The 13,599-nt window shown below is 47.6% G+C and overlaps 1 protein-coding gene across 4 annotated transcripts in view; it reads right to left on the reverse strand.

The window, feature by feature from the left end:
- The window catches only part of FGF12 (fibroblast growth factor 12), a 291,558-nt gene that overhangs the window by 143,728 nt on the left and 134,231 nt on the right, over positions 1-13,599 (reverse strand). The gene's annotated exons all lie outside the window — the stretch shown is intronic.

A 13,599-nucleotide genomic window follows, 5' to 3' on the forward strand; every position in this document is an offset into this window, starting at 1 on the left:
TTAAAAACAATCCTGGCCCACTGAGGTTTAATGCAGAAAGGCGCCTGACAGGGAATAGCACCAGAGCAACAGTGTGGGGAGCCCAGGAGCAGCTGCCCTGCCAGAGAACGCAAGCTTTGGGGAGTCTTCTGGAGGAAAAAGGTTTCTGCCTGACAACAGGAGCCTTTATTCCTCTTGAGTGACTTTTCATCACCTAAATCAAAGAGAGGTGCCGTGCAATGAAGCTTCAGCAGGCTGAAAGGCAATCTCAGCTGCCGGGAATGAGACTGTCAGGCTACATTTTCCTCCAAGGAAATCCAATCGGGTTCATAAGCCCCCAAACAACATCTCGTTTTCACAAAAATCTGCTACAGAGAAAGCTCTGATTAGGCTGAAAGGCAGAGGACAAACGTTATTTGCAAAAAGAGGGCAGGAGAGCTTGGCCGGCCTGCATCGAACACAAGCCCCTCTTGACACAGATGCCAAAATCATGGCAATGGCTGTCTCAATCCGCTACTGCCCACAGAGTGGTACTATCAGGTGGCAGGGGAGGACTCAGAGTGGCACAAATCCACAGAGGTGCCCTGCAAAGGGTGGGGAGGGGATTGCATGACGGGACAACAGTGGCTGAAATTGGAGCCCACCTTTAATTATCTCTGCTGTGTTCCACATTAGACAAGGGAAACAGATTTCTGTAAAGTTGTTTAGCAAAGTTGCCAACTTTTTACTGACGCCTCCTCTTGTAGCTTTAACTTCAGCTTGATTCGCAACTGTGGGCAGGGGCATAATGTTGTAAAAACCCTCATCAGCTAATGACTGAACACAAAGCTATTGTTAAAGGCACAAGAGCAGGACAGTCCATTCCCACCCCGTCAGTTGGCAATCCACTCCTGCCCTGACTCAGAAAGAAGAGCTACCCTTCTTAAGCCAAAGACCTCCCTGCCCTTTCAAAAGCCCCACCATTACACACACCCCACAGCCAAACAGACTGCTCCCCAGTGGAATAAATCCCCCACCCACTCACCCAGGTGCTATTTCTGCTCCAAGTGATCATTTTAAAACATGCCAAGTGAGAGAGGAATCCTGAGTGCTTTCCAGGATCACTGAGAGGCTCACCTGGTTAAATGATGGTGTAGCAGTTTGTAAGACTCTAATCAATGGCAACAGGGTTGTGCCAAGGAACAAAGCCAGCCCTGGGATGCTTGGAGCAACGCCCTCTCTGGCTCCGTGGTGATACATTCAAGATGTAATCCCCCCCCCAATGGCTTGGTTGAGGCTTCTTCCAACCTCATTTGCTCAGGGCAAAGGACGGCAGAGGTGGCAAACTCAGCACACGCGGTGTATTGTGACTCACATCTACAAGCCCATTTTGTCTGGAAAGCTGAAAGGACGTGGGTGGGGCTGGGAGGGGGGTGATGGCCTAACTGAAAAGCCACTTCAGGGAGCACTTGAGATGCTGTTGGGAGATTTCCGAGGGGCAAAGCCCTCAAATTGCTCATTGTCCAACACCAGCGTCTGGGAAGTATAAGACAGGCTGCTGCTGTGTCTGTGTGGTTAAGCCAAAATGGAAAGCTCCAGAGGGAATAAGTGCCTGTTTTCTATATCCAGGGTGGCCTCACATACACAAAGACACAACACAACTCCATGTGAATCACCTACAGAGCATCCTGAAGGGATACAGTCCAGGAAATGGTATCATTTGAAATTCCAGCACTTCATTTCCAAAGGTGGGGGGGTTCAAGCCTTTTTGGACATCAGGAACTCTATTCAGAAAGACGTCTCCATTCTCTCTCTCTCTCTCTCTCTCTCTCTCTCTCACACACACACACACACACACACACACACACACACACATGTGGACACACACACATATGACCTTTTGCTTGGGGAAAAAAATCTGGGGGAGAAATCTGGCCATGCTTCTGAGCATGTGAAGAGCCCCCCTCCCCCAAAAAACAAAAACAAAAAAGTCTCAAAGTACTCCTGAGCCTCTGCTGTGGAACCCACTGCTCTGCGACAAGCCTCAAGTGCATGCTAGATATAAGAACTAAGTGGATCACCGTTCCATCTAGTTCAACCTTTGCCAGCCTGGTGCCTTCCAGATGTTTTGGCCTACAACTCCCATCAGCCCCAGCCGGCATATTGTGCTGAAAGCACCTCGGGCAGCTCCTTGAAATTTCCAACTAAAACCCAGAGTGGATTCACTGCCCTACTGACATCAGAGCCACCAGCCTCCACTGTTCACAATATCTCGCTGATCACCAGCACCAGCACAGCTGGAAAAAGGGAGCCATTAGTTTAAATACAAGGCATCTAAGGTGCAATGCTGCCCTCTTGTGGCACATTTGGGGTGCTTCAAGATTCACTGTTATGAGTCTTGCTCAAGGAAAAGACCTCCCTTCTTAGGCTGATCTCGGGGCCCTTCCAGATACAATGTTTATTGAGCATTCATCCTCATTTGCTTGCACAAAGCTAACATAGAGGTTAGACACTTTATTCAGCATATGTTATGGGTTGTTTGCAGGAAGGTTACATGACAAGCAGCATCTGCAATGGAGAGAGAACTACTGCAAAAGGGAAAGTGTCTGTGGATGGATTAGACAGCTTGATGAGACTGACAGACTAGAACCGGAGACTTGTCTCAGTGCTCAGTGGTGGCTTAGGAATGGCTTTGGAGAGGAGTTAGTCTCTGAGGAGAGCCTCTCCCGATATGGACCCACCCGTACACTATGCTCAATATCAAAGGCCCTCCTCCGGGTGCCTACTCTGAGGGAAGCTGGGAGGCTGGCAACAAGGGAGAGGGCTTTCTCAGTGGTGGCCCCCAAATTATCTGGATTAGGTGCACCTGTCACCAACACTGTTATCTTTTCAGCATCAGGTCAAGACTTTCCTCTTCTCCCAGGCATTTTAGCATGTTTTTTAAATTGTTTTAAATTGTGTTTTAAAAGATGTGTTTTAAATTTGTATAATGTTTTTAGTTACTGTAAACCGCCCAGAGAGCTTCGGCTATGGGGCGGTATATAAATACAATAAATAAATAAATAAATAAATGGACGCCACCTTGGGCTCCTTGGAGGAAAGACGGGATGTAAATGCAACAGTAAATAAATAAAATATCCTGATTTTCTTGCAAGGTGTTTACACATCTTCCAGTTCGTTCTTTTCAGTACACATCCCCACCACTTTCCTAACTACCAAAAGTTCGTTTTTTAAAAGCGGATGGGACTTCTTGTGCTAGGGCGACAGAGCGGTTTAATCCACTCTAACTGCAGAAACCTAAATTTCCAGTTTATGCTTTAATGCCTCCCACAACATGCTGACAGCCTGGAGGTGACCTTTGGCTGATCACCATCTGGCACATCACTCTGAGACACTGTTGGAGCACACGTGTGAAAGACAGAAACACAGACTGAAGTGACAGAAGGGGTGTCATCTTAATCCATTACTGGAAAGCAGATTCACAATCACATTTCAGCCTTCATCCATTTTTAGGTTCCACCCCCACCTTTTCCTGGTACAGATGTGCCTCTTTGATCATTATTAACAGGGATCATCATTATCACCCACCTAGCTCCCTTCTCCAGCCCTTCCTCCTTTTCCCTGGCTGTGGCCATCGACAGCACAATCCTTTCCTCCATCCTATCCATTATGTCCTGTTCATGCAAATCAGTCCTTGGTCTAATTCCACGCTGGGAGGAAAGAGGGGAGAAATGAGAGGGAAGAGGGGGTGGCAGAGAGAGATGGGGGGGCACCCTGGCCACCACTGCTGGCACGTGGGCCCCGACAGATTATCCCCAAAGGAATGGGGCTCTCTCTAGACATCCCTGCCTTAAGTCTTACCTTGCAGTTCTTCTTCCTGTTTGACTCAGGTCAGTAAAATGAAGCTTTCCCTGGTTATGTGGGCTCTGGTGAGTTACATTATGATTATGAAACTGGCAGTGGCTATTCCTAGCCCCCACGGCTGTCTTCTATCTCCACAGTTAGAGGCTTCCAAATACCAGTTGCTGGAGACTGCAGGAGGGGAGGGTGCTCTAGTGATCAGGTCCTGCTTTGGGGCACCTGGTGGTCCCTGTGAGAACAGGGTGCTGGACTAGATGGGCCCCCTTTGGATTGATCCAGCAGCCAGACTGTCCTTAGGTTCTTATGACACATTTGGCAAAAGCTTCTAGTGCTCCTCCCTCCCCTATTCCGTCTATTTTGCTAAGGATCCCCTCCCATCCACCCCCAGAAATGGGGAGTGTAAAAAGAATTGGCCAAGGCAGTCTTGACGCTGGCTTGTGAAAAGCACAAATGTGCATCAACTGAAGCAACAGCAGATTCCCCAGTGACCATTAAACTTCTTAAAAATGCATGTGAGTTTGGGGGAGGGCTGTGGTTCAATGGTCCCGGGTTCAGTTCAACTAGAGCTGGGAGAAACTCCGGCCTAAAAGCCCCGCGATCCACACCTGGCAATACTGAGCTGGATGGACGAAGGGGTGGAATCACGACAAGGCCATGTGCCCCAAACAAGCCAACCCTTTGCTCTGAGAAGGGATTTTCTGCATTAAGGGAGATTTGTTTTATTGCATAAAGGAGCTTTCTGCTGTCTGATCAGATCAGACCGAAGTGGTTGCGTCCAGCACTCTCCCAGCTTCACAGAGGGGTGAGCATGATGTTTCTGGGAACCCCAAAAGGAGAGAAGGAAAGCCACATCCGTCCCACCCCCACTGCTTGATTCTGCCCCAGCAACTGGCATTCAGAGGTAGACTACCTTTGAACCAGGAAGTTCCATTTAGCTAAGGTAAGAAATAGCTCCTGATGATAAATCCTCTCTCCTCCCCTTTTAGAGTCGTCATGACCATCACCTCACCTTGTGGCGGCAAATTCCGTATATTAATTGTGTCACTGCATCAGGGTGCTGCACGCTCATGCTTACCATCACCCAAGATGGCAGAGGGTGTGCCAACGTATCACTGTGCATATCTGCCATCAGTCCAGAGAGTGGGGTGGCACCCCACCACTACCTTGGATGACGGCAGGCATGCCCTCTGATGTGGCAACGCAAGAGGTGGCACGACCAGGTGTATTAAAGCATTCACATGCTCTGGAAGGGGACCCACTGTGGTCTGGTGCCAGTCCTGACACCCTGGATCCACTCAGTCATAACCCCTCAGCAAGTTTTGATAAGCCAAGAAAGAAGGGCAAGGGTCAAGAAGCCATGCTGCTGGCCACATCATTGCAAGCACCTTGTCCACGTCACCAGGATGCATCAAACTGAAACTGATCCCAGGAAGTTGCAGCAGATGTTGCACTGGACACCTCATTGGGGACTAGCAACTTTACCCTCAAAGTGCCTTGCAAACAATTCACAGTGGACTTCCGAAGGGTCCAAGAACTCTTTTTCCTGGAGTAGATGACCCCAGACAATACAAAAAAGCTCCACTGGATGACTACTTGTGGATGTGATGGAGGCAGACCACACTGTGGGCACAGTACTTTCACTCGTGCCTGCTCAGCCTCACAGCACATCTTTTGCCACTTGCGCTCTAGCCATTGTCCGGCTTATTTCATTGCCCTTAGTTAACTGGTGTACCAAGGTGCAAAATGGGCTTCACAATGCCAGGGAGGGCACTTGGAGGCAACCGTGTCATCAGCAAGAAAAGCAAGCAAGCTATGGAACAAAATGTGCAGGTCCTCTTCCTAGCAATTTCTGTGAAATGAGCCAGCCTGGCTGTCCCTGTCTCTCAGTGTTATTAGCCATTCAGAGAAGTCAGAGCTGTGATTGAAAAGTGAATTGTTTGGACACCAGGCAGTAGGAACCCCTGAGGTCCTAAATAGCTGCTGTTTTGTCCTCCCTGTTAGAGCACTCTTCCTGCTTCTGACTTTTTTTGCATTTCCTGGAATCTCCATATGTGCTCTTCTCTTTTCCCTAGCAATCTGGATGCATCTTTCCTATGCTGGGTTTGGCTGAGATCAGGTAGTGCCTAGAAATTATTATCTGCAAATACTGCTCTACAATAAGTATGGGTGAATGTTAAATAATCCCCCCTCCTCCCCAAAGGCAAATGTGGAAACTTGTAAAATGGCTTAGGTTTTGGTTTAGGGTTGGCATTGTGGGAAAACAGAGTTCTTGTGCCTTTAACAGCTGTATGGCAGCCAGAAATTCAACAGGTCAAGCCTTTTCTAGCATGGAAATACAATTATGGGGAAAGCTTCACCATGACTGCTCTCTAATTTTGTGGTATGCCACATCCCCATTTTGTGACTGGTGCTCCCAGCACTCTCTCAAAATTTGAAATGTCCAAAAAGGTCCCAAAAGTTTGGAGACCCCGTCTTTATATGCCACAATGGCTTCCATGTGGGCTTCTCAGGCAGTTGCCCATCCAGAACCTGTCCAGACCCAGACCTGCTTAGCTTCAGCGAGGTGGTGGCCCCCTGAACCTTCAAGCCATACCCTGTTCTGAACAATGTATCTTGGAAGAATTATTCTGAGAAACTAAAAAAACTCTCTTGTAGCATTTTTTTTAAAGGTTCATTAAAAGCTCTCATCTCACTCAGTGCACCTTAGCTTCTGAAAAGTTCCTGGAACTTTGATTGACCTTAATATCTTATCCACATGTATAGATCCAGGATAAGGAGAGAGGCCTGCTGTGAATGATATCCACATTTGCTTCCCTCTCATTTTTGAAATCTGCTCTTCTGCGCAAGTTCTGTACAGCAAGGGAGCTCCCTGCCTACACACATTATTATTCTATGGGTAGAAACACACTCCTGGTTACAACAGGTCTCCTGGAAATGCTTTCCTCTGGCGACTGGTGTGTTCACACTCTATGACTATGACTACTAGTATTTATGCAACCACTTTCCAATCAGTGCAAATGAATGCGCTGTCCAAAGCAGGGATAAGTCACCTGTGGCTCTCCAGATGTTGTGGGGAGTCCAACTATCAGTCCCAGCCAGTATGGCTAATGGCTGCCCATTTGCTACCGGGCCAAGTTCAAGGTTCTGGTTTTGCTGTGCAAAGCCCTATACAGCTTGGGACCAGGATACCTGAAAGACCGTCTTACCCCTTACATACCCAGTCGATCACTGCGGTCTGCAGGTGAGGGCCTCCTGCAGATACCATCTTATCAGGAGGTCCGTTCCGCACAACATAGGAAACGGACCTTTAGTGTGGTGGCACCTACCCTGTGGAATTCCCTCCCTTTGAATATTAGGCAGGTGCCATCTCTGCTATCTTTTCGATGCCTTTTGAAGACTTTCCTTTTCAACAAGCCTTTTAAGTTAAGACTTATCCTAGACTGCGACTGTGGTAGAATTGCTTGTTAATGTGTTTTTTTAATAATATGTTTAACCCTTTTTAAAGATGTTTTTAAAGCTTTTTTAAAAAAAATGTTTTTAATGTTTTGTTTTAATGTACTTTAAGGTCTGTTTTTATGATGTTTTAGAGTGTTTTCAGTGTTTCTGTTTGCCGCTCTGGGCTCCTGATGGGAGGAAGGGTGGGATATAAATCAAATAATAAATAAATAATGGCCAGAGAAGATGAAAGTTGGAGGGCATCCCGTGCTGATCCAAAAGGAAGAATTGCATTTTTCCGGGAAGAAAATATTTTGAACTTTTGAGCATATGGGAAATGAGATACGCTTGCCACAAAAGTGTGAGCTCAGGAAACAAATGTTCCTTCATTATGCGCACGCATGCACACACATTAAAGCCCGCCCCACTGCACAGAAACATTAGTGGGTGGATATAGAAGCATTTATGTCCTTTAAAGCAGGCAAAGTTGCACCATCTGGTGGCCAGAAAGGAAAAGAGAATTTAAGAAGTAATACAGAACTGAGGACCACCAGCAAGCAATGGAAGATGCCAGAACTATACCACAGAAATCCACCGAGCTTTAGGGATCAACCTTTAGCTGACTAAACTACCCCGAGAGCTGGGAAGGACAAATAACCTCTGAAAGCAAGAGATCCCAGTAGCCTTGGGAAGGCAGGGATGGAGCCCTGAGAAAAGGTTGCCCTTTTGAACAAGCAGGAGGAGGTGGCTGTCTTTGAGCCCAGTTAGCAAACTCACCCACACACCTTGATAAGAGTACTGTCTAGGGAGTACCTTTTCTCTTTTGCAACTAGCTACATGTTGAGATAGGGAGGGCCCCCATTATCTGAGTGTGGTGTAACAGTTGGAGTCGTGGCCTAGCAAGACCCAGGTGTGAATCCTCCTCACTCAACCATGAAAGTCCCTAGGGGGGCTTGAGCCAGTCGCTATCACTCAGCCTAACCTACCTCACAGGGCTGTCATGAGGATAAAAATAGGGGAGGCCTGTGCATGCTTCCTTGAGCTCCTGGGAGAAAAGGTGGGATATAAAAAGTAACAGTAATAGTAATAGTAATAATGCTGCTTGATGTAATTTCCAGAATTCCTTCTGTGTGTGTGTGTGTGTAGACTAAGTCTGAATATCTTTATGATTGCAAGGCAGATATTTTGCATCCCTCAGTTTTGTTTAAAAATCTTTGGTTAACAAACAAAGGTTGTCTGACAGCTTGACAAGAAAAGAAATATTATGAAGCATAATATTTAGAATCAGTTAGGATCATAGAATCGTAGAGTTGGAAGGGGCCTATAAGGCCATCAAGTCCAACCCCCTGCTCAATGCAGGAATCCAAATCAAAGCATTCCCGACAGATGGCTGGTATTTATTATGTATGTATTATCTGTATTTCTAGCCTGCCTGTCACCAAAAAGTCTCAGGTCAGGATACAAAAAACATAATAATTAAACTAAGAATAATGCCCAATTCAAGTGATAAAATAAAAAACACAAATTATGAATGGAATTATGGAAAACAGGACTTTTCATGCATTCATTTAATTAGCTACAAAAATGCATCTGACCATTTCCCCACAAGAAATTTATTTCATGCTTTTGCTGTTGGTGTTGCCCTTCCCTGGGGCAGGATTTCCAGCTTGCCCCTGACTATTTGACAGAGAGAGGGGTGCCAGTTAAATCACTCCCCTGTTGACTCCTGTATCAACAGAGGTAGATCCCCAGCTAAAGACCCCCTGGCTGCATCTGCACCAGCAGGCCTCAAAGCATCCCGTTTCTAATCATTCTGATGTAGCACAAGGTGGAAAGAGGACCCAATCAAAGCCAAAGCATTGCTTCTCTCTTCCTTGTAGGCGTTAGGGGCGTGTTGACTTGCATAATACACTCTTGTGGCAGTTTTGACATACTGAATTGTTCATTATTCACATAGGACAGAACTTCAAATCCAAAGAACTCTCTCCATTGTCATTTCTTCTGCCTCAAGAAAGGGTTCTGTGGGATCCCAAAGCTGGCATATGGAAAGACACTGATGCTGTACCAGTCCCGAACCTCTTATCCTCAGGAGCTAACAACTCTCTGCCTCGAGCTCTATGAAAAGTCCTCCTATGGTGCTCCAGCTAGAGTGTGATGGTCGGGGCTGATCTCATGGACCCGGCTCTGCTCCCTTCCTCTCTGCCTCCCGTGAAACCTGTTTACAGACCTCGCTGCATTTCCTGCCGTGGGATGTGAACGTTGCTGGGGTGTTGGTGAGGGCAACAAGTACTGGCAGGAAGCAGAAAACCCTGCAGGGACCGGCTGGCCTGCTGAGGGTGCTCAGCTCCCCTCTCCATCGTTTCCCCTGCTGGCCTCAGGATTTGGCAAAAAGGAGGGAAAGTCTCTCGAGGGGGGATATCAAAGGCAAGGGCAGAGCCCAGGAGGCAGGCATGGAAGGTGCGGCACCTGCCGCCTGCAAAGACTGGGAAACATGCACCCTCCTGGTTCCCCCCTTGACCTCCAAAGCCCCCAATCTCCTTTCCTGCCCAGGGGACATTGAGCGCTTGTCTCCTTGGATCCTCCAGGATTGGGGGGGGGCTCCTCTTTTCAGGTGTGTCCTGGGGGGCTTCCCTGGACACGAGTGGGCATCAGCACTGACTCAAGCTCCCAGTTACATCTCCCCAAATGGCCTTTAGGAACCCAGCAAGCTGATTTGCACTGAGTCAGACCTTTGGTCCTCTAGCTCAGTACTGTCTACACTGACCGGCAGGGACTCGCGAGGGTTCAGGCAGGGAGTTCTTCCCAGCACCGCCTGGAGATACCAGGGATGGATCCTGGGGCCTTCTGCAGGCACTGAGCTATGGCCTTTCCCCTGGTGCTTCGGGGCCCCTGTGGGGCCTTGAAATGGTGCTAGAATAGATGCAGCTACCTGGGGGTGCAGGGCAGGAAGTGGCAGCGGGCCCTGCCTGGAGATGCCTAGCGCCAGCCTTTCACCAGTGTCCTTTGTCACCTGGTCCTCCTTCCCTCAACCCTCCCGCCGGGATCTGTTGCTCAGAGCAGTCTTTGCCTCTGCCTCTCCCGTCTTTTTGCCTTTCGGGTCCTGTCACCCTCCTGGGCCCTTCCCCTCCGTGCTTGCTGGGAACTGCCTCTATCCACGGTTTCTGCCAACAGAGTCCAGTTCCTACAGTTCACACAGAGCCACTGGAAGGAGATCTCTGACAAGGTCACTGGATATTTATTTATTTTAAATTCTTAATAGCAGCCACGGAGTGGGGAGCTCGGACCAGAATAGCGCTGCTCTTTTAAAATGCTGTTCTGATTCTGCACCTCTTTTTCACATTGCAACGTTTTTGGGGCCAAAACTTTCATGGTTTCACCTGTATGTAAACGAATCTGTTTTAGAAACAGGATGTGCTGTCTCCCTCCCTCCCTCCCTCCCTCCCTTCCTCACACACACACACACACCTCTTGTGCACCCAGACTGCAAAACATGGCTAGAAAAATAAAAAGACAACTCAGTGGTGAGTTGGTCTTTCTTGGCAAGGATTTGTAAATAAGGAGGCAGGCGCAGTCCCCACACAGTGTGGTTTGGATTCATTACATATAATTCATAAGAGAAAGCAAGGCTCTTACTGCCAGGAACCCACAGCATTCTATGGACAGACCTCTGGAGTTAAGTTCCACACTTAAAGTGGGGCATGTGTCGTGTGGGAAACACTCCAATTGATAAAATTAACCAACATAGTTATAGTAAAGGAAGGAAAGCAACTTAATTGTTTTACTGAAAGATGGTGTCTCTTTGTTATGTACTGGTGTAATAAAACTCTGGCCTTTGCAGATATCATAGAATCATAGGATAGTAGAGTTGGAAGGGGCCTATAAGGCCATCAAGCCCAACCCCCTACGCAATGCAGGAATCCAAATCAAAGCATTCCCGACAGATGGCTGTCCAGCTGCCTCTTGAAGTCCTCCAGTGTCGGAGAGCCCACTACTTCTCTAGGTAAATGGTTCCATTGTCGTATGGCTCTAACAGTTAAGAAGTTTTTCCTGATGTCCAGTCGAAATCTGGCTTCCTGCAACTTGAGCCCATTATTCTGTGTCCTGCACTCTGGGACGATTGAGAAGAGATCCCGGCCCTCCTCTATTTATTTATTTATTTATTTATTTATTTTGTTCAATTTTTATACCGCCCGAAACCTTTCATGTACTTGAAGAGTGCTATCATATCTCCCCTCAGTCTTCTCCAGGATGAACATGCCAGGTTCTTTCTCCTCAAAGGACTTTGTTTCCAGTCAGCTGATCATCCTTGTTGCCCTTCTCCGAACCTCTGTAGAGGTGGAAAAGGTTCAAAAAAGGCAAACAAAATGATCCCCTATCAGGAAAGATTGCAGGATTTGGGGCTTTTTAGTTTGGAGAAAAGGCGAGTCAGAGGTGACATGGCAGAAGTGTATAAAATTATGCATGGCATTGAGAAAGTGGATAGAGAAAAGTTTGTCTCCCTCTTTCCTAACAACAGAACTTGTGGACATCCACTGAAGCTGAATGTTACAAGATTCAGGACAGACAAACGTATTTCTTCACACAGCACATGGTTAATCTATGGAATTTGCTCCCACAAGAGCCAGTGATGGCCCCCAACTTGGACGGCTTTAAAAGAGGGTTAGACACATTCATGGAGGATAAGGCTATCAGTGGCTACTAGCCATGATGGCTGTGCCTTTGCCTTCATGGCCAGAGGCAGGACACATCTGACTACCAGTTGCTGGAAACCACAGGAGGGGAGAGCGCTCTTTGCACACAGGTCCTGCTTGTGGACTTCTGCTTGTGGCAATTGGTTGGCCATTCTGAAAACAGGGTGTTGGCCTAGCTGGGCCACTGGCCTGATCCAGCAGGATCTTCTTATGGTCTTATGGCACAACCGACCCTGACAAAGTTGGTCAAGAATGGGAAGAAAATACTTTGTTCTCCTGAAGGGCATCACCACAGAGTGAAGAATGTGCACACTGTGAACATTCCTTATTAAAAGGAGCCCTGGGAAAGTCAGCCCACTCAGCCTCAGATATACCCCATCCCCAGGCTTTGCGCCTCTGTCTCTGTCATTCTGAAACTTTGTTCCTTCAGCAAACTTGTTGACTTGTTTGCTAAGGGAGAGCCTGTGTGTGTCAGCCAATGCACAACCCCCAGCGAATTGCAGAGGACAAAAATGAACATAACTGGCGCTGCGTGGGATCAGACCAAAGGTCCATCATCCTGTCTCCCACAATGAACAACCAGGGTCTTGTGGGAAACCCCCAGGCAGGACTCTCCTGCTGCCGCTGCTGGTTGCCACCCCAAAAATCTGCTGTCATTTTGACTTTTCACTTCAGCTTCAAAAGTGAATGTCACATCCGCACCATACATTTAAAACATTTTAGTATGCCAGCGCCTACCCTGTGGAACTCCCTACCCTTGAATATTAGGCAGGCGCCATCTCTGCTATCTTTTCAGCGCCTTTTGAAGACTTTCCTCTTTCTACAAGCCTTTTAAGCTGAGACCTATCCCAGCCTGCATCTGTGTTAGAATTGCTTTTAATATGTTTTCTTTAATAATACGTTTTAACCCTTTTTTAAAAAAAATGTTTTTAAAGCTTTTTTAAAAAATGTTTTTAACGTTTTGTTTTAATGTATTTTAAGGTCTTTTTATGATGTTTTGGAGTGTTTTTAGCATTTCTGTTTGCCGCCCTGGGCTCCTGCTGGGAGGAAGGGTGGGATATAAATCAAATAATAAATAAATAAATAAAATATATACCACTTTAACAGTTGTGGAGAATCATGGGAGCTGTAGTTTAAGTGTGCTGGGAATTGTGGCTTTGTGCAGCCAGCAACCTTAACAAACAACAGGATTCTTTGGGGGATACCATGGCTGTTAAAGTGGCACAAGACTGCTTTAAATGTATGTGACCGAAGTCCAAGGGAGAACCGGAGCCCACCCTGCCCCTGGGCACAATTGCTTCCGTGCGGGCTGCCGTGCCCATCGTTGAAGTGCCGTGCCCTATTTATAATGGCCAAATTAACCAAGTGGAGTAACCTTAGCCTTACACCTGTGGCTGCCTCCAGGGCCAACTCCAGACTGCAGCGGGCTCTCAATGGCGGCGGCGGCAGCATTGGCACAGTGGCCCTACTGCTGCCCACCACCGCTTGGGGCTTCAATAGGCCCAGCTGCACCAGCGCACCAGTGGACTGCAGGCAAACACCTGCTGTCACCCAAGATGGCAGTGGGGGCCTCTAGTGATGTGGCCAGTCCGTGCTAGCAGAGGGGGTGCTTGGGAGGGTGGCTCCCACTCTGCAAACTGCACTAGCTGTCGGA

This window comes from Rhineura floridana, chromosome 7, assembly GCF_030035675.1.
Source record: "Rhineura floridana isolate rRhiFlo1 chromosome 7, rRhiFlo1.hap2, whole genome shotgun sequence".
Lineage (NCBI taxonomy): Eukaryota > Metazoa > Chordata > Lepidosauria > Squamata > Rhineuridae > Rhineura > Rhineura floridana.